Source organism: Coturnix japonica, chromosome 16, assembly GCF_054131305.1.
Source record: "Coturnix japonica strain WE chromosome 16, WE-NBRP24, whole genome shotgun sequence".
NCBI classification, from domain to species: domain Eukaryota; kingdom Metazoa; phylum Chordata; class Aves; order Galliformes; family Phasianidae; genus Coturnix; species Coturnix japonica.
The window spans coordinates 7,080,192-7,099,981 of NC_140678.1; the positions used below are offsets into that span (position 1 = coordinate 7,080,192).

General features: G+C 45.1%; 1 long non-coding RNA gene across 1 annotated transcript; it reads left to right on the forward strand.

Annotated features, from left to right (window-relative positions):
* The first annotated feature begins 298 nt into the window (after positions 1 to 298).
* LOC146758230 (uncharacterized) lies at positions 299 to 6,238 on the forward strand. The gene is made up of 2 exons (XR_014934947.1): positions 299 to 336; positions 4,586 to 6,238. It is a non-coding gene; the product is annotated as an uncharacterized LOC146758230 (long non-coding RNA).
* The last annotated feature ends 13,552 nt before the right edge of the window (positions 6,239 to 19,790 follow it).

Consider the following 19,790-nt stretch of genomic DNA (forward strand, 5'->3'; position numbering starts at 1 on the left):
CCAGACAAGGAAGGCAAGGTTTGGACTTTCCCTGTGCAGGGCAGTGATCCAGCTGAGGCAGTGCAGGAGTCTCATCCCTTGACAGAAATCCTGGAGCTGAAATGGGATTCAGCTCCCTACACACCCACAGGAGCTGGGATTCCTCTGGTTCAGTTCAGAAGAGCACAAGGAGTTGCCTGCATGTGAGCTCCTGCTCTGAGTCCTCGGACCTTCAGCTGGGAGGCAGCTGCTCACACACAGACACTGGGTGATGCCCAAGGTGCCTGGGCTGCTCCTGATGTGTGCCAGTGACTTGCAGAATCAAACTCTATAATCCAGAGATGGGTTATAAAGCAGGTATGTTTATTCCAGCGTTGCGCAGCGCCGGGTGCAAGGGGGATAGCTCCTCCAAACTTGCACACCGTAAAGAGAAAAGTGTGTTACAGATATAGGTTAAGCTAATACATAATCAATAGTCTCCTCCTCAGTTTGATTACATATTCATTACATTCCCTATGGCCCCGTTCCCTGCGACCCCATTCCCTCATTCCCCCTGACACCATTCCCCGTGACCCTTGCCGATGTTTTGGGGTGAAATTCTTCTTCTGTTTTCTTCTTGGTGTTATCTGCTGTTATTGTTCTCCCATGTCGGCATCATCTTGCCCGGGGGGGGGGATCTAATCCTTCTTGTCAGAGGTCTCCGGACAGTTTCTTCTTATCTTTATTGCCCTCTTCTCTGGCTTTATTTTGACTAAGTGTCTGCAATTCCCCCTTTCCCTGCACTTTTAAATGTACAGTTACCCTTTGTCTTGGTTTCTGTGAAGTTCCCCTTTCCCTTTCTATAGCAAAGTGTTACCTTACCACCATTTTGAGGCTTTGCTCACTCTTCAATTCCCCCCTTTTCTTTAATCTAGCAGGCTTTTACCTGCTAGATTCTTAATGGGTCTCAAAATAGGCTCCGCTCTCTACCTTTTGTCTCAGCTCATGTCTCTTCCAAACCTCGTATTCCCTTCCAGTACCTTGGTACAGACACAAAAGACATCTTATAACAACACAAGTAAAACACACCAAGAGTAGCAAGGTGATGCAGGCTAAGAAAAGCTGTTTTAGTCATCCTAAATTTGGCAACTAGTAAGTTTATCCCATGATCCAGAGAAAACTATTCCCCAATCGGTGTTATCCCTGCCTACTCCATGTTGCAATGCATCTTTGGATAAACAGGATATCTCCTTTTGGATTGTCCATCAAGCATCTGCAGCAGCATCCTCAATTGTTTCTAAGGTTACAGAAATTTTCATACAGTGGTACCCCCCTTTTCTTGGGAGTTCTGTGAACTCAATTTGCCGTTGTTGCCCTGGAAGGCCCTCTCCCATGAAGCCCACTTGTGCCCTGTTCCTGGTACTGGGACTGTACTTTGTAGTGTTGGTTTGCTCAATAAACATATTCTCTTATCTTCCCTTATAACCAATTTCCATAAAATACTAAAGGGCATAATAATGTGTCCATTTGGGCATGCACACATCTGTCAGCTTGCTCTCTTCCTTTCTAAATCATTAATTGGACTCCTGTTCTCTTTAGAATATTTTACAGGTTTTGACTTGGCTTCAGAGATTTTAAGTTTACCGTCTGGAATTGAAGCCCTCTTCAACTGCCTGTTCTGCCACCTGATCTATCATCTTATTTTCTGTTTCCTGTACAGTGTTACATTTCTGATGTCTTTTACAACATATAATAACCATTGGTAGATTTAAATCAGGCTGTTTTTCTTGTGTGTGAGCAATCCTTGCTCTTTTCAGATGGTACTATGAGCGTGTGGCACATATTTAGCATCTGTCCATATGATTAAAGCTCTTGTCAAGGCAGTTATTTCAGCCTTCTGAGGGGAAGTCCCCACAGCTGGTGGTTGTGCTTCGATTACCTGGTCAGTAGCAGTTACTGCATGTCCTGCCTTACAGTCTCCTTGTCTCATAAAACTGCAGTTGCTGGTAAACCAGGTGTCTTCTGCATCTTCTAAGGGTTCGTCCTTCAGGTTCGACTGACCGTCTGGAATGTGCAGCTTCAGTTGATTCAAAGCAGTCATGTAATAGTGGTTCTCCGGGAGTTCCGCTAAGGAAAGATACTGGGTTGACAATATTAGTCACAATTATTTCTACATCACCTTGCTCTACCAGGATGGCCTGGTATTTCAGGAATCTTTGGGGTGAGAGCCAATGAACTAATGTCCCCCTTTTGCCTCCAATATAGTAAACACTGTATGAGATATTAAAACTGGTGTCCTTTGGCCCAGTGTAGATTTATAGGCTTCTTGAATATTGAGCACCAGTGCAGCCACTGCCCTCAGGCACCATCCCTTACTCACTTCAAGCTGTTTGATGTTTACCATCAGTCCGTAGCTGTGTATCCATGGTCAGCATCCTCCTGTCATTCCTGGGAACGTATGGAGTTCCTTGACAGTTTGCAGCTCAGGGGCTTAGCAGATGGCTTCTTTCTTGGCAGTCCTTAAGGTCCAAAGTCCAGCTGTAATTTCTGAGTTATTTGTGCTTTCTGTAAACCAAGAAACTCAGCAAACTCTCAGTCTATTGTACACAGTCCTTTTGTTGCTGTGGCATCCACATGGTCCAGTAAAGTTCCACCCTAGGATGGAGGATCCCAGGTCTCAGGCTCATGAGTTGACCAGTTCTCAAAGATCATTAAGCTATTCTCACAACCCTGGGTAACACTGTCCAGGTTAACTGAGTCTCTTCTCCCTCTATTAGGGTTTTCCTATTCAAAGGCAAATAACCTTAGGCTTCCTTTAGCCAAACCAGGCAGAAGAGACATCCCTCAAATCCAGAAGGTAAACTCCACCTATTCATTCCTTAACTTGGTTGATAAAGTGCATGGATTTTCCATCACTGAGTGTATCCATTCAACAATTCCATTACTTGTCCTCATGTCTTCTACCAAACTAAAGCACTTGCTATCCGAAAATTTAGCAAATTGGCAAAATTGGAGTTTTGTACTTGGATTCCCATTCAATTAGTAATTTAAACTCAAAAAATTATCTATTATTTCTTTTGTCCTTCTACAGTCACATATCCTCAAAGGGCACCACTTTACCCTGAGTGGGTGAGCTCTTGCTTTTAACTTGTATTTAGGGCTTAATTTTTGGCCCTGATGCCCACACCCCTAAGTGTGTCTTAATTGAGATTGCTGTGGCTCCTGGGGGTATAACATTGTTTTTCCCAGTTTGTGTTAATAGTCAGACTTACAATTCTTAATCAGCCAATATTGTTTGACCCTTAGCTCCAGTTTTATTAAATTTCTTGCCAGGGTAACCTGACAGGTACAAGAATTTCTGTATTCCTACTTGTTTTCTTAGCTTATATTTAATTAATTCCAAAAGTAAGCCTTTTCTTGTTGGGCAGTAGCACCTACTAATGTTACAAAACCATCTATGGGTAGTAAGAAGCTCCCATATCCATCAGAAAATGAACTACTTTATCCTGCTTCCTTAGCTGCAGTTTCATTGGTGTATCTGCTAGGGTTAACTTCCCAAGTTCTCATTGTTCAGTTCTGCAATCAGAGGCAATTCTTTCTCACTCAGCTTGGTCGGATTTCTCTACCAGTGTCCCACTGCATTTGCACACTGCTTTCATTCCAGCGGGGCAGAGCCCTCCCTGGGCTCCTCAAGCCTCCCTCCCCCCCCTTTCCTCGTGGGGGATCCCTGGGTCCTATGGCCCTACTCTAGCACCACAACAGTAACAGCTGTTATTATTCTCAATTCCCTGAACATCTCTGATTCTCAATCAGGTGTTTGTTTTGTTATTTGTTGTTGTTGTTGTTGTTTGTTTTCTTCTTATTGTACACCTCTCTTCAGACCTGACATCCCTGTTTTTATCTTTGCCTTCCTCAACTTTTGTCCTTCCCAAACTTTCTCACTTTCCAAACTCTAATCATTACATTTCACCTCCTCTCCAGAGCCATCCAGTGCTGCCCAGATTTCAGATTTCCCAGATCTCTGCACATGAAGGCTATTCTCACTTCCAGTGCCCTGTCCTCTCCACCTTCCCCTTTGCTGTTTACAGCAGCAGTCTCTGACCCTGGCTCCCTCTCCCACTCTGAGAGTTCTGATTGCAGGGGAACGGTGCGGGGGGGTTGTTCTCATGCCAGCACAGATAAACTCACTTTCTCTTTAACCCTTTTTCCTCTGTACACTATTCCACTATTTGTACCCTCATTTACACTTCCACGTACCCTCAACAATACTTCCGTATGACATTAACAACTACACTTTCTTATACCAGCCAAACAGTTTGTCCCATTCCCTTCAAAACCCACAAATCAAACAACACAGTTCTTCAGTTTCCATAAACACTCTTACTACCTTATAACTTTCCCTTAGCAATCCATATCGTTCAGTTATACACCTCTCGCCACAGAGCCAGCACTGACTGACCCACCTCCCTTACACCTCTTCGCAGGCAGAACACAGTATCACATAAATGGCTTGATGCTCATTCCACACAGACATTCCTCTATATGTTCATTGTCCCTGTCCTCTAGCTTATAAATCAACCACCACTGATTACAATATTTAATCAGGATTTTTTTTTTTTCGGCTCAGGGTTCCTCCTGGTTCCCCAGCGATATCTCGCCAATGTGCCAGTATACACCCCAGGGGTGAGCGCGCAGGGACCTCTTTGCTCTGTGATTTTCCCATTGTAACTTAATATAAACCACCGTATTCTTTTATAAGTAAAACCACTTCTGACACAACAGCATTGTTATGACTTATGACCACATACTTTACAAAAACCAGTAATTAATAATACAAAATAAACACGTATTAAAACATAGATAAACAAGTATTGGAGACAACTTTCGCTTCGTCCGTCCCCGGCCGTTTCCCTCGCGGGAGGACGGAACCGCGGGTCGGGACTCCGCACTCGCCCCGCAGCTGTGCTGCGTCTCACTCACACCACACTCACACGACAATTCAAGCACAATTACATTATATCATTTGTTAAGCTTAACCAAAGATGTTAAGAACACCGGTGCTAGTTGTTGACTTAGGTCACCTATATAAACAGCACTGTACGATACCAATTATCCCAGGATTACCCAAATCACCCTGTACCAGAGAGCAGACAAGCTCTGCCCAATTAGCAATCACCTGAATGTGAGCAATAGCTCTTTTACCATGCGTACGACTTACTGGCCCCTTTGTAGGCACTCCCTAGGGAGTCCTAACCCAGCCGGCAACCTAACCTAACCCGTGAGCTCATGTCCCTTGGGGGGGAGCACGCCGACTCCACTGTGCCCTGCGTAGGACGTCTCCTCACGACTTACGGGTCCCCCATTTCACATACCTGGTCCGCCGATAGATGGTTCTTGTCTGCTCCTGCAGTGATCAGATGAGGGAGGGGAGTCCTTCCGAGAAATCTCGGGGCGCGCCAAAGGCGTCCCCCTTCTCAGCTGGTCCTGCAGCCGAACAGAGAGGGTCCCATCTGGGGTGCCAAATTGACTTGCGGAATCAAACTCTATAATCCAGAGATGGGTTATAAAGCAGGTATGTTTATTCCAGCGTTGCGCAGCGCCGGGTGCAAGGGGGATAGCTCCTCCAAACTTGCACACCGTAAAGAGAAAAGTGTGTTACAGATATAGGTTAAGCTAATACATAATCAATAGTCTCCTCCTCAGTTTGATTACATATTCATTACATTCCCTATGGCCCCGTTCCCTGCGACCCCATTCCCTCATTCCCCCTGACACCATTCCCCGTGACCCTTGCCGATGTTTTGGGGTGAAATTCTTCTTCTGTTTTCTTCTTGGTGTTATCTGCTGTTATTGTTCTCCCATGTCGGCATCATCTTGCCCGGGGGGGGGGATCTAATCCTTCTTGTCAGAGGTCTCCGGACAGTTTCTTCTTATCTTTATTGCCCTCTTCTCTGGCTTTATTTTGACTAAGTGTCTGCAATTCCCCCTTTCCCTGCACTTTTAAATGTACAGTTACCCTTTGTCTTGGTTTCTGTGAAGTTCCCCTTTCCCTTTCTATAGCAAAGTGTTACCTTACCACCATTTTGAGGCTTTGCTCACTCTTCAATTCCCCCCTTTTCTTTAATCTAGCAGGCTTTTACCTGCTAGATTCTTAATGGGTCTCAAAATAGGCTCCGCTCTCTACCTTTTGTCTCAGCTCATGTCTCTTCCAAACCTCGTATTCCCTTCCAGTACCTTGGTACAGACACAAAAGACATCTTATAACAACACAAGTAAAACACACCAAGAGTAGCAAGGTGATGCAGGCTAAGAAAAGCTGTTTTAGTCATCCTAAATTTGGCAACTAGTAAGTTTATCCCATGATCCAGAGAAAACTATTCCCCAATCGGTGTTATCCCTGCCTACTCCATGTTGCAATGCATCTTTGGATAAACAGGATATCTCCTTTTGGATTGTCCATCAAGCATCTGCAGCAGCATCCTCAATTGTTTCTAAGGTTACAGAAATTTTCATACAGTGGTACCCCCCTTTTCTTGGGAGTTCTGTGAACTCAATTTGCCGTTGTTGCCCTGGAAGGCCCTCTCCCATGAAGCCCACTTGTGCCCTGTTCCTGGTACTGGGACTGTACTTTGTAGTGTTGGTTTGCTCAATAAACATATTCTCTTATCTTCCCTTATAACCAATTTCCATAAAATACTAAAGGGCATAATAATGTGTCCATTTGGGCATGCACACATCTGTCAGCTTGCTCTCTTCCTTTCTAAATCATTAATTGGACTCCTGTTCTCTTTAGAATATTTTACAGGTTTTGACTTGGCTTCAGAGATTTTAAGTTTACCGTCTGGAATTGAAGCCCTCTTCAACTGCCTGTTCTGCCACCTGATCTATCATCTTATTTTCTGTTTCCTGTACAGTGTTACATTTCTGATGTCTTTTACAACATATAATAACCATTGGTAGATTTAAATCAGGCTGTTTTTCTTGTGTGTGAGCAATCCTTGCTCTTTTCAGATGGTACTATGAGCGTGTGGCACATATTTAGCATCTGTCCATATGATTAAAGCTCTTGTCAAGGCAGTTATTTCAGCCTTCTGAGGGGAAGTCCCCACAGCTGGTGGTTGTGCTTCGATTACCTGGTCAGTAGCAGTTACTGCATGTCCTGCCTTACAGTCTCCTTGTCTCATAAAACTGCAGTTGCTGGTAAACCAGGTGTCTTCTGCATCTTCTAAGGGTTCGTCCTTCAGGTTCGACTGACCGTCTGGAATGTGCAGCTTCAGTTGATTCAAAGCAGTCATGTAATAGTGGTTCTCCGGGAGTTCCGCTAAGGAAAGATACTGGGTTGACAATATTAGTCACAATTATTTCTACATCACCTTGCTCTACCAGGATGGCCTGGTATTTCAGGAATCTTTGGGGTGAGAGCCAATGAACTAATGTCCCCCTTTTGCCTCCAATATAGTAAACACTGTATGAGATATTAAAACTGGTGTCCTTTGGCCCAGTGTAGATTTATAGGCTTCTTGAATATTGAGCAAGTGCTTGTAAACCATGTGGGAAATCCCTGAGATAGACAGCTCCTTCCTGGGCATCAGCCGAGGGCCAGAGAGGGGATAGCACTGGCTGTCTGGTGAATTCACTCACAGCTGCAAGAGCAGCACAGGGCCTTCAGGAAAGCCATGCCCATGGTGTGACCATGTTGCTGTGTCAACTCCAAGGCCCACGATCAGTCTAATGTTTGTGTGCCACCTTCTGCACACTGATACCATAGATTAGCTATCCAGTCAGGCTATGTCCAGTGATGCTTTCCAATTAGGATGTTTACTTCTGTGGTTTTGCACTAATGCAAACACCAACACACAAGAAGCTAGAAATCTTGATAGAGCTGCAGGCCTGAGCTCCTGTTTGGACCATGGGGACACAGTTTAATGGCTTCCACAACTGCACTGTAGCACAAGGGGGATACCGAGTCTTTAGGATGGATGGGCGAGGAGATAAAGAAGGGTGAATGCCCTCTGTGAGAGTGCACTGAGCTCTGCCTGGGGATGGAAGAGCAGACAGGTCAGAGCTAATGGAAATGGCAAACAGAGGAGACCATCAGTGTCTTTTCCTGTCTTCCTGATCAGGGAGAGTAAATGGAAGGTGCCCTCTGCAGACAGATGGGAATCTGATGTTGTCTGTCCCTTGTCCCATTTGGTGGCCTTTGTCACTCCATTATCTGCAGCAGGGACAGCACAGCAGGGCATGTGGCATCCAGCAGATCCATGGAGAGCACAGATGGCAGCTTCTTGACCAAGCAGTGGAGGAACCAAAGAGGAGAGGTGCTCTGCTGGATCTCATACTCTCCGGCATGGAAGGACTTGTGGGAACTGCGAAGGTGAAAGGGGCATCAGGCCACGTGCAAGATGCAAATGTATCTCTTTTTATTTATTTTGAGGCTGTAAGCTTAATAGTTGATCATAAATGTCAATAAAACTGAAACAAATAATTGAAGACAAAGATGGAAATCATTGAAATTGTGTTAACCCTTCTTAACATGAAAAATTCTCATGAGTCTTGTTCCATTTTAAGTTGTAAATATGAATCTTTGAGGTGATTTGATGTCTTTTTTTTTCTTTTACTGAAACTACAATGTTTTCCAGAACTGTGTTCGCTGGACACAAATGTCTTCAGATTCAGAGACACAGACAGTGGTGCCAGTGCCAATGCCCTGTGACTATAGCCCGGTGCCCAGCACTACTCTTCCCTGCTGCCTATTTGATGTGTCTCATCCTCCAAGTTTTTTCAGCTCTCCTAAATAAATGGCCATGGTTAAGGGCATGTTTTCAGCAGGCCATTTGGGCACAAACTACTCCCACTGCCCTCCAGATTTCTCCATCCCTTGCTCTTTGTTCAGTCAGATACCTCCCAATTATCTGTCTGATTTCTGACTTTCAGGGGGATTACTGGAATTTGTTCCATCTCCCCAAAGTCTGAGAATCAGTGAGAATGTGTTAACCCGTCTCAATGTGTGAAATACTCACAAGTCCTGATCAATTTTAAGTTGATACCTCTCAACTACCTGGCTGATCTATCCCAGGGAGATTACTGGAATTTGCTCCATCTCTCAGAGTCTGATGGCCTCTGTTGTCAACTACTTCACTGTGATTCAATCTATCCTATCCTACCTCAGAATAAATCATTTCTTTTAAAAGTATTCCATATGAAAGACAAACTTCAATAGATGCAGCTTGAACATAGCATGCAGTTGATCACTGTGTTTTACTGTTCATTCAATTGCATCACCTTTCTTTCCATTTGCTGGCCAGATAAAAAAGAGAAATCTTTCCTTTTCCATGTGTAGCTGGTTCTCTGAGGAAAGCCAGTGGGAGTTGGTGCAAAGCAGTTTTAACACTGAGCGGATGAATGCAGAGGAGAAGAGTGATGTGAAGAAAAGTGATGCAAGTCCCATAGGTCCATTGTGAGCAGAAATTGTGTGGGGAGGTTGAGAAGGACCTTTGTCAACACAGTAACAGTACAGAACTCATTGGGACATCCTGGATTGGTATCAGTTGCACAGTGCTGCTTTAATGTCTTCTTTAAACCCAACTATAAATAAATAGACAATAAATTTATACTGGATTCTTTAAGCTCTCTCCAGATATCCCTCCTTTTTGCTGAACAAGTTCTGATAACCTGAAGAAGATAACAAGATGGCATAAGGCACAGGAGATTCTTTAGGTTATAATGGTCCCAGGGTGCATTTGATGCTGAGTTCATCAGCCTCTAGTGCAGAGAGAAGTTTGCACAAAGTGCTCAACAAGACAAAGTCAGAAGTAACAGTGAAGTTTCTTGGAGTATTAATGGGCCCGCTGAGGAACATTACCAAGTAAGCTTCCCAAGGGACTTGTTAGAGAAGATAACTGGAAGCCATGACTACAGGCAGGCAAAGGCACTTGCATGCTAAGAAACCTCTCCTTTGCCTTACAAAGCAGACAGGTCAAGCCCTGATTGCAAGACCAGTGGTAGAGAGGTCCTGTATGTCATGTTGGCTCTGGGCATTTCCTGGGGCAATGTGTTGGAATTTTGTATGATGTTAAATGAAAGACATGGGGACAGAAGATCCCAGGCTCTACATGTGGTGCAAGGACGCTGTGAGGTTCATGTCCCATATGAGACCTATGTTTCATTGCAGGATGTGAGCAGGGATGTGAGAAGGGCCCAGTCTGAACAAGCAGCCAATCCTTGTGAAACTCTGAACTTCAGATCTCTCGGTTTCAGTGCCCTCCTTTGCACATTCTCCCAGAGTTTGAAGTCCTTTATGTTCTGTGGTGCCCAGAACATAGTGAGGCAGTAGCAATGCAGAGCAGAGGGACAACCCTTTCCCTCACCCAGCTGGCAATAAGTTGCTTCATGCACTCCAGGGGACTGTTGTCTTTCCTGGCTGCCTTGGCACACTGCTGACTCACATTCAGTGTGATGCTGACCAGCACCCCAACCCTTTCCAGTCAGAATCCTCTCCAGTGTCCCATATCCAGTCAGTGTGTATGTCCAGCATTGCCCCTACCCAGGTGCACAATCAAGCACTTGTTCTTGTTATACGTTATGCACTTGGTGCTTAGTACCAACTGGTACCCACTTCTCTGACTTGTCCACATCTCTCTGCAAGTCCTCTCCACCCTCAGTGGAGGCAACAGCACCTCCTCATCTGGTCTCATCAGCAAACTTGCTCAGAACGTCTTCTAGTCCTGCATGCAAGTCATCTGCATAAACATGAAAGGAAAGTGGCCCCAAAATGGAACCCTGGGGACCCCGACAGTGACCATCTACCAGCCTGATGGAAAAAACTGACTATAATCCTTTGGGACTGACCTACTGGCCAACTGCTCACCCACCACATTGTGTTTCTGTCTAGCCATATGCAGAACATTCTGTCCAGAAGGTTGTTGTGAGAAACAGTATCAAAATCTCCACTGAAATCCTCAAGGATTACATCAACTGGCTTCCCTTGGTCAACTAAATGGATAACTGTGTCACAAAATGAGCTTAAATTAAACAGGACCTTTGCCTCACAAACTTGTGTTGGCTGCGACCAATGACAGAATTGTCCTTCAGCTGTTTTTCCATAACTCCCACCATCATTTTCTCCATAATTTTACCAGGCTCTGGACTGACAGGTCCATAATTGCCCATGTCATCTTTCTTGCTCTTCCTTACAATGAGACAACATTTGCCAGCTTCCTGTCAGCTGGCATGACCCTAGACTTCTTTAGATGCAATTGAAATGACAGCCCAGAGCACACTAAGTTTTCATCATTGAAAGAAAGTAGATGTGCCATAGCTTTGCAATGCCTTGAACTCCAGAGTATGCCACAGATGGAGCAGAGGGGAAGATTTGCCTCTTCTGTAGTGAACTCATTCTTTTGGTAAGCAGAATAACACTACCTGATACATGGGGACTGTGTCTCTGCTCTGCTCTGCTCAGCTCACAGGGCAGCGGTCTGGCAGGGTGTTGCTCTCATGTCAATGCAGGTAAACTCACTTTAATCCTTTTTCCTCTGTAAATGCTTCCTCTATTTGTATGCTCAGATACACTTCCACATTCCCTCAACTACACTTTCATATATCATTAACAATTACACTTTCTTATACCATCAAAACAGTTTGTCAAAACGTACAGTTCTTCAGTTCACATAAACTCCCTTAATACAGTCTGTATTCTTCAGTTATAAACACTGTGCCACAGAACCAGCACTGATTGAACCACCTCCCTCACACACTTCCTCGCAAGCAGTACATAGTATTACATAAATGGGTTGACATTCATTGGTTGGGTGGAATGTACACCTCTCCTCAGGACAATCTTACTAATCTACAGAGTACAAACTCCCGTCTTCTTACATACAAGCAGAAAGTACATATGAGTGGACAGACAACACAGTCTTTCACTTTGTCCGTGTCTGGCCATTTCCCTCACAGGAGGAAGGAAACATGGATCGGGACTCGGCACTCACCCTGCAGCTGTTCTGTGTCTCACTCACACCACACTCACTCTGACATTTAGATCAAAAACCATGGTTTATTCATACTACACAATGCTGACAACGTTTTCTAGCTGGAATCTTAATAACACTCATACTCTGGTCGACCAGTTGCAAACGTTAATGTTTTTCCCAGAGTCGGCTTGACACACGGTACCAAACACTTAAAGCAGATGATAATATTGAACATACAACCTATAACCCCCGTGATTACAACTTGGAGAACCCAGGCTACCATTTGACAGGCTATCCACTATATCCCATACCCGTAGGAGAGACCAACCTAGGTCCCTCCTATTGTCACCCACCTGGGAGAGAGTACTTGTTCTTGTTTCCATTCATATGACATACAGTTCCCTTTCATAGGAACACACCCAAGGAGTCTTCCTACCCCAGCTGGCAACCAAAGCCATGAGCTCACCTCCCTGGGAGCAGCACGTATGGCTGTAAACTGTGTAGGATGTCTCCTCAAGACATATGGGCTCCACTTACCATACACATACCTGGTCCACCTATGGGTGGTCCTTGTCTGTCCCTGCAGTGATCAGGTGAGGAAGGGAGTCCTTCAGAGAAATCTCAGGGTGCGCCAAAAGTGTCTCCCTCTCAGCTGGTCCTGCAGCGAACAGAGCTGGTCCCACCTGGGCCGCCAAATTGACTACAGGAATTGAACTCTATAACCTCTATAACTGATACAGTCTCCCATGACATCCTTATAACAAAGCTGAGGAAGTATGGGATAGGTGATTGGACAGTGAAGTGGGTCGAGAATTGGCTGACTGGCAGAGTGCAGAGTGTTGTCGTTGGCGGTGCAGTGTCTGGCTGAGGGCCTGTAACGAGCGGCATCCCCCAGGGGTCTGTGCTCAGTCCGGTCTTGTTCAACATCTTCATCAATGACCACCCTCAGCAAGTTTGCTGATGACACGAAGTTGGGAGGATTGGCTGACACGCCTGAAGGCTGTGCTGCCATTCAGCGAGACCTGGACAGGCTGGAGAGCCGGGCAGTAAGAAACCGGATGAGGTTTAACAAAAGCAAGTGTAGAGTCTTGCACCTAGGGAGAAATAATTGCATGCACCGGTACAGGCTGGGGGAAGAGCTGCTGGGGAGGAGCTCTGCTGAGAGGGACCTGGGCGTCCTGGTGGACGACAGATTAACCATGAGCCAGCAGTGTGCCCTTGTAGCCAAAAAAGCCAATGGCATCCTGGGGTGCATTAAAAAGAGCGTGTCCAGCAGGTCGAAGGAGGTGATCCTCCCCCTCTACTCTGCCCTGGTGAGGCCTCATCTGGAATATTGTGTCCAGTTCTGGGCTCCCCAGTAAAAAAAAAGACAGGGATTTCTTAGAAAGAGTCCAGCAGAGGGCCACTAAGATGGTGAAGGGCCTAAAGCATCTCCCCAATGAGGAGAGACTGAGGGAACTGGGTCTGTTTAGCCTTGAGAAAAGAAGGCTGAGAGGGGACAGGATCCAGGTTCTATAAATATTTGAGGTGTGGGGGGCAAAGTGTTGAGGCCAGACTCTTTTCAGCAGTGTGTGGAGACGGGACAAGGGGAAACAGACAGAAACTGCACCATAGGAAGTTCTGCACTAATGTGTGCAATAACTTCTTTACGGTGAGAGTGACAGAGCACTGGAACAGGCTGCCTAGGGTGGTTGTGGAATCTCCTTCTCTGGAGATATTCAAGACCTGCCTGGATGCTGAGCTGTGCAACGTGGTGTAGGGAACCTGCTTTGGCAGGGGGCTGGACTCAGTGGTCTCTGGAGGTCCCTTCCAACCCCTACAATTCTGTGATTCTGTGAATATCATGGAGTTGTTTGGATGGGGAAAGACTACCCCTTTGAATGACCTTTTGTCAGGGCATGTCCTGGGATTCCTAGGATCCTCAAAATGCAGCACTGCTTCTGTCACTGAAAAATGGGGCCCTGTGTGGGACGGAGGGAGGGTCCATGAGTCCCTGGCCCACCTGACTGAGTATTTCCATGGTCTTAGCAAAGACATACTTACAACTTGAGAATGACAGTTAGCTGTGTTCATGGTGGCATGGCCACTTTTAATGGCCTTGAACTGTCTGAACATAACTGAAGAGGCTCAGGCTGATGCAAATCAGCTATTGAATGATAGTGTTGAAAAACTGGAAAGACAGGTGGCAGTTTTGATGGGGAAAAAACCTAATTCAATCATTCTCCTATGGAAGATCAGGAACATCTCTCTGGAAGACCATGGGGACCCTGTACAAGGGAATCTGTATAAAATGGACTCTGTAAATGAAGGCACTAAAAGGTCAGATTTTGAGGTTCCATTTGGTCTAGATCTATTTGAGATCTGACTGATTGCAACCCAAAAATGAAAAAAAAAAAAAAAAAAAATGCAGGATAGGCTGGTGGGAGTGCCCTGACCAGTATCCAACCCCCCAAACCCTGCTGCCCATAATACAGCAGCTGAACTGATGGATATAGTACAGTGGTTTAGACAGAAACCAAGAGAGCATGCCAGCATAGCTGCTCTGGTTATGGGACATGGAGGCAGAAAGCGCTGTGGTGAATGGACTGGAAATTTCAAAACTGACATCCATTACTACTCACCCTGCCCTCAGGCAAAGACTGTATGCTCTGTCCAACATAATGAGGATAGCCATTTGATCAGTGAATGATTTATGGCTGTGTGTCATATAACATGGCCAAATAAGAATGACATACCATTAAATATCAGCCTGTGGTCCTCTATGGAGGACTAACAAAATTATATTAGAGAATTAGGCATGAAAGAGGCAATCTATGAAGATGATTTTGAGAGCCCAGTCAATAAATTTTTCATCAGGAACGAGGGATCTCATCCTACAGCCATCACCTTTACATCAGTATGGGTCTATGTTATCCATACTGAACCCCCCAGTGGCCCTCAGGTGCTGTAATACAACAGGCTGCCCAATTGATGGGGAGACAAGAGTGCCTACGGCCAGATGCAGGCTCTGAATGGTGGTGGAAAGGTCTGAGAAAGGCAGAGAACCATCTGCTGCCATGACTTAGGCGTCCAGCCCCTAAGGTAATCCAGTCTGGACCCATTAGGGTCTTGAGACAACAAATGTTTAAAGACCAGATTAGAGCAGGAGTTCAGTTTAAAAAGATCGATGGACAGCATAATCAGGAAAAAATATCTGTTAAACAGGCCCAAGCACTGAGTATTTATAGTCCAACCTTTTCAGCCAAACTAGATGTGAATGTAACTCAAGAAGGGTCTGGATGGGGGCTCTGGCAGAGCCAGAGTTCTTTGTGAACCCCTATGAAGTTTTGGCCACAGGTTTGGCATGGAGCAGAATAAAGATACATCACAGTTGAAAAGCATTTATTGGCTACCTATTCTACACTACAGGTGGTAGAACCAGTAGCTCAGATTTCAGAGGTTATCGTTAAACAACAAGGCCAGTCCAGGGGTGGGTAAAAGATCTAACACACATCTCTATGATGGGGGTGGCCCAATCACAAGCAGTGGTGCGCTCAGTTGTTCTGCTTGCCTGCTCCTCAAGGAGTTAAGAGAAATCTATGCCTGTTGCGTGTTCGAGTGCATGCGCAATGCCATGTGGAGGGCTTATCACAATAAAGATTGGCGGATTTGCTGCGTAGACCGGTCAGAACTCAGATCTGCGTTGTGCTTCCTGTGGCACCAAACGCCCAACAGTGGCAGTTCCGTGTATTGGCCAGCAGGTGGCAGCAGAGACCACGGAAAGAACGTCTGCGGGACAGACCCTGGGGATCCGTTCTCTTTTGATTATAGGGGAAGAACACAAAGACTGAAGAGGAGGGAAGGGGGAAAAAAAAAAGAAAAAAAGAAAAAACCAAACCACAGCAAACAAATAAAAACTTCTCCAAACGTAGCAAACTTGAATGTCTGTCAATAAATAAATGAGTATTTGAATTGATGTCCGTTTCAGACAGTCCCCTGTAGAATCAGGGTAAGGGTTAGGATTAGAGTTACATTGCAGGTTAATGCTGTTATCTTTACAGCTCCTGTGAGGGTTGGGGTCTGGGTCAGGTGTTTAAAAAATGAAATGAAAAAAGAATTAAAAAAATATATTGAAAGCTTCAGATTTCCTTAATCTTTGTGGGAATCATATAATGTGCAACTCAGATCTACCTCTTCGTACCTCTTTTGTGGTGTAGGTAACCTGCTTTGGCAGGGGGACTGGACTCAGTGGTCTCTGGAGGTCCCTTCCAACCCCTACAATTCTGTGATTCTGTGAATATCATGGAGTTGTTTGGATGGGGAAAGACTACCCCTTTGAATGACCTTTTGTCAGGGCATGTCCTGGGATTCCTAGGATCCTCAAAATGCAGCACTGCTTCTGTCACTGAAAAATGGGGCCCTGTGTGGGACGGAGGGAGGGTCCATGAGTCCCTGGCCCACCTGACTGAGTATTTCCATGGTCTTAGCAAAGACATACTTACAACTTGAGAATGACAGTTAGCTGTGTTCATGGTGGCATGGCCACTTTTAATGGCCTTGAACTGTCTGAACATAACTGAAGAGGCTCAGGCTGATGCAAATCAGCTATTGAATGATAGTGTTGAAAAACTGGAAAGACAGGTGGCAGTTTTGATGGGGAAAAAACCTAATTCAATCATTCTCCTATGGAAGATCAGGAACATCTCTCTGGAAGACCATGGGGACCCTGTACAAGGGAATCTGTATAAAATGGACTCTGTAAATGAAGGCACTAAAAGGTCAGATTTTGAGGTTCCATTTGGACTAGATCTATTTGAGATCTGACTGATTGTAACCCAAAAATGAAAAAAAAAAAAAAAAAAAAAATGCAGGATAGGCTGGTGGGAGTGCCCTGACCAGTATCCAACCCCCCAAACCCTGCTGCCCATAATACAGCAGCTGAACTGATGGATATAGTACAGTGGTTTAGACAGAAACCAAGAGAGCATGCCAGCATAGCTGCTCTGGTTATGGGACATGGAGGCAGAAAGCGCTGTGGTGAATGGACTGGAAATTTCAAAACTGACATCCATTACTACTCACCCTGCCCTCAGGCAAAGACTGTATGCTCTGTCCAACATAATGAGGATAGCCATTTGATCAGTGAATGATTTATGGCTGTGTGTCATATAACATGGCCAAATAAGAATGACATACCATTAAATATCAGCCTGTGGTCCTCTATGGAGGACTAACAAAATTATATTAGAGAATTAGGCATGAAAGAGGCAATCTATGAAGATGATTTTGAGAGCCCAGTCAATAAATTTTTCATCAGGAACGAGGGATCTCATCCTACAGCCATCACCTTTACATCAGTATGGGTCTATGTTATCCATACTGAACCCCCCAGTGGCCCTCAGGTGCTGTAATACAACAGGCTGCCCAATTGATGGGGAGACAAGAGTGCCTACGGCCAGATGCAGGCTCTGAATGGTGGTGGAAAGGTCTGAGAAAGGCAGAGAACCATCTGCTGCCATGACTTAGGCGTCCAGCCCCTAAGGTAATCCAGTCTGGACCCATTAGGGTCTTGAGACAACAAATGTTTAAAGACCAGATTAGAGCAGGAGTTCAGTTTAAAAAGATCGATGGACAGCATAATCAGGAAAAAATATCTGTTAAACAGGCCCAAGCACTGAGTATTTATAGTCCAACCTTTTCAGCCAAACTAGATGTGAATGTAACTCAAGAAGGGTCTGGATGGGGGCTCTGGCAGAGCCAGAGTTCTTTGTGAACCCCTATGAAGTTTTGGCCACAGGTTTGGCATGGAGCAGAATAAAGATACATCACAGTTGAAAAGCATTTATTGGCTACCTATTCTACACTACAGGTGGTAGAACCAGTAGCTCAGATTTCAGAGGTTATCGTTAAACAACAAGGCCAGTCCAGGGGTGGGTAAAAGATCTAACACACATCTCTATGATGGGGGTGGCCCAATCACAAGCAGTGGTGCGCTCAGTTGTTCTGCTTGCCTGCTCCTCAAGGAGTTAAGAGAAATCTATGCCTGTTGCGTGTTCGAGTGCATGCGCAATGCCATGTGGAGGGCTTATCACAATAAAGATTGGCGGATTTGCTGCGTAGACCGGTCAGAACTCAGATCTGCGTTGTGCTTCCTGTGGCACCAAACGCCCAACAGTGGCAGTTCCGTGTATTGGCCAGCAGGTGGCAGCAGAGACCACGGAAAGAACGTCTGCGGGACAGACCCTGGGGATCCGTTCTCTTTTGATTATAGGGGAAGAACACAAAGATGGAAGAGGAGGGAAGGGGGAAAAAAAAAAGAAAAAAAGAAAAAACCAAACCACAGCAAACAAATAAAAACTTCTCCAAACGTAGCAAACTTGAATGTCTGTCAATAAATAAATGAGTATTTGAATTGATGTCCGTTTCAGACAGTCCCCTGTAGAATCAGGGTAAGGGTTAGGATTAGAGTTACATTGCAGGTTAATGCTGTTATCTTTACAGCTCCTGTGAGGGTTGGGGTCTGGGTCAGGTGTTTAAAAAATGAAATGAAAAAAGAATTAAAAAAATATATTGAAAGCTTCAGATTTCCTTAATCTTTGTGGGAATCATATAATGTGCAACTCAGATCTACCTCTTCGTACCTCTTTTGTGGTGTAGGTAACCTGCTTTGGCAGGGGGACTGGACTCAGTGGTCTCTGGAGGTCCCTTCCAACCCCTACAATTCTGTGATTCTGTGAATATCATGGAGTTGTTTGGATGGGGAAAGACTACCCCTTTGAATGACCTTTTGTCAGGGCATGTCCTGGGATTCCTAGGATCCTCAAAATGCAGCACTGCTTCTGTCACTGAAAAATGGGGCCCTGTGTGGGACGGAGGGAGGGTCCATGAGTCCCTGGCCCACCTGACTGAGTATTTCCATGGTCTTAGCAAAGACATACTTACAACTTGAGAATGACAGTTAGCTGTGTTCATGGTGGCATGGCCACTTTTAATGGCCTTGAACTGTCTGAACATAACTGAAGAGGCTCAGGCTGATGCAAATCAGCTATTGAATGATAGTGTTGAAAAACTGGAAAGACAGGTGGCAGTTTTGATGGGGAAAAAACCTAATTCAATCATTCTCCTATGGAAGATCAGGAACATCTCTCTGGAAGACCATGGGGACCCTGTACAAGGGAATCTGTATAAAATGGACTCTGTAAATGAAGGCACTAAAAGGTCAGATTTTGAGGTTCCATTTGGACTAGATCTATTTGAGATCTGACTGATTGTAACCCAAAAATGAAAAAAAAAAAAAAAAAAAAATGCAGGATAGGCTGGTGGGAGTGCCCTGACCAGTATCCAACCCCCCAAACCCTGCTGCCCATAATACAGCAGCTGAACTGATGGATATAGTACAGTGGTTTAGACAGAAACCAAGAGAGCATGCCAGCATAGCTGCTCTGGTTATGGGACATGGAGGCAGAAAGCGCTGTGGTGAATGGACTGGAAATTTCAAAACTGACATCCATTACTACTCACCCTGCCCTCAGGCAAAGACTGTATGCTCTGTCCAACATAATGAGGATAGCCATTTGATCAGTGAATGATTTATGGCTGTGTGTCATATAACATGGCCAAATAAGAATGACATACCATTAAATATCAGCCTGTGGTCCTCTATGGAGGACTAACAAAATTATATTAGAGAATTAGGCATGAAAGAGGCAATCTATGAAGATGATTTTGAGAGCCCAGTCAATAAATTTTTCATCAGGAACGAGGGATCTCATCCTACAGCCATCACCTTTACATCAGTATGGGTCTATGTTATCCATACTGAACCCCCCAGTGGCCCTCAGGTGCTGTAATACAACAGGCTGCCCAATTGATGGGGAGACA